Raw genomic sequence first — 2,117 nt, 5'->3', positions numbered from 1 at the left:
AATTATACATATTTTATCTGTTTAATAACAATGTCCACACTGGCTTTATTACCTGAAGTGTCTCATTACTTTCTTCTGTAGTCCCTTCTTTTAATTGACTTTTGTGATTTTGTAACCAAAGACATATACCACACCCAGCAGACTATAGTGAGTCACACAAGAAAAATACACAAGGGACAATGCCTCTGGTCATGTCTCTTGTCCAATAATAAAAAGATCTGTCACCTTCCAAATATTGCAGTGATGGTCAATTGATATTTCTCAACTGTTTCTCCTTGAAAACTAGGGAATGTTTACTGTTGGCTTTATTAAATCATTTTTACATGCTATCCCTTTCAATGGGTTATCTTTTTTTCCCTGTCAATCAGCTTTATTTTCAAACCAAAATCCCTAAACAGAGCCAGTGTCTATTAATTATGTGCTAATATTAGTCTTTAAAACATCTTTTGCAAATAAAGGGAAGATGTAAAATATTGGGATTTCCTTCATAAATACTAATTGTGAAACTTCTTTATGAATTTTTTTCCTGCTGCATATGCTGCCTTTTCAGACATGATCTCTTCCTTCAGTTATATCCTAAACTCAGAAGCAGCCAGCAGTTCTTCCACAAGAGTCCTTTTCCTTTGCTTCTTGGAAATTTGTGAATGGTAGAAATCAACTGGATTATCAACAATAGTGCCAGTCTGGAAGTACTTAGGGAGGCAATCGTGGTTATTTTTCTTATAAAACCTTTTTGGGTCCATAGTTGCTCTCATCTTCAGAGTTTTGAGATCTTTTTTAAGCTTATCAGTCAATTTTGGGGCTTTCATACCAAACCACCCATTACCTGCAGTTTTCTGTCACCCTTTCCCGAGTTTTTTCTGAAGTTGATGCTTTGATTCACTATATGGCAAAACAGAATAAGTTTTTTTTCATTTATTATTATATCAGGTATAATAACAGCTTTCTGTAGGAGCTCATTTTTCTTTTTCGCCTTTATCTGTGTTAGAATTTTCTTTTAAAACTGAAGTCTTTCTGCATTAATATTAATATATACACACCACCCAATTCTCAGACCAGGGTCTATACTGCTACTTGTCAACTTCAGAAGTTTAGACTTTGTGTTATTTAGTAAGTCATCTTCATCACTACACTCATCTTTGATATTTCTATCACTATCTGATGGTTCGTCTTCACTACGTCCATGTTCTTCCTCTTCTTTTTTTTCCTCAGTGATAACCTCACTTGCCTTGTCATCCAAGTAAAAATGTTTATCAGCATTTAATTTAGGAGTTGTGTTAATTACAAGGAAAGCACAGCCATGAGATGAATTTTCTGACTTTTCATTTAGTGATTCCTTTTGACCACTATTTTCAACAAGACACACAGTGTCCTCCTCACTTTCATTGCTTTCAGAGTGCAGACTTTCATCACTGCTGAGAACTAGTAAGACAGAATTATCTGCATCCAGAGACTGGGTGAGTTCAGGTTTGTTTAGTCTGGTATCACATTCAATATCTACACTCCTTCCACTATTGTTGCCCTCACTGGCAGCTTTTCTTTTGGACTCTACACCATCATCATCATGACCACTGAACTTCATCAAGTCATTTATTTTTGCAGTGTTCTTTCTGTCTTCATTCCATCTGTTCACCTCTACAACTGCAGCTGTTTGAGCTAATGATTTCATTACAGCCTCACAGTTCAGAGTTGAGGGCTCTGATGTGGCTTTATTTTGAGGGGTTGAATGTTTTTGAGAGATTAACTGCTGAAGGCTAGTGTCCTGGAGTTTAGAAAAACATTTCAAATGAGAACTTTTATTATTTCTGTTTTCTCATCTATTATGTTTTCCTCTTCATCAAAATTCTGTCTAGTATATGAATTCTCTGAGTTCACAAAAATATCCATGATTATCTTTTTATTTTCTGGTACAATCTTGATGTATTTATTATCAGCTTTTGCCTGTAATTTCCTTGGCATAATTCTAGTTGATTTCTTATGTGTAATTCCATAATTATGGAACGAAATGTCAGAGCATGATGATTTAGCATCAGATACAGCTTCTACGTATGATTCTTGACTTTAACCTGTTAGAGTTTTAGCCTTACTTCTTTCTAGTTCTTGTCATGTCTGGGGAA

At 35.0% G+C, this 2,117-nt stretch overlaps 1 pseudogene; it reads right to left on the bottom strand.

Moving 5' to 3' along the window:
• Positions 1-494: 494 nt before the first annotated feature.
• Positions 495-1,792, bottom strand: LOC101582883 (annotated as a pseudogene).
• Positions 1,793-2,117: the final 325 nt, after the last annotated feature.

Source organism: Octodon degus, unplaced genomic scaffold (genome assembly GCF_000260255.1).
Source record: "Octodon degus isolate 3935 unplaced genomic scaffold, OctDeg1.0 scaffold00091, whole genome shotgun sequence".
NCBI classification, from domain to species: Eukaryota; Metazoa; Chordata; class Mammalia; order Rodentia; family Octodontidae; genus Octodon; species Octodon degus.
Note: the sequence above shows the minus strand (reverse complement) of the source record. Positions and strands in the feature narration are given on the sequence as shown.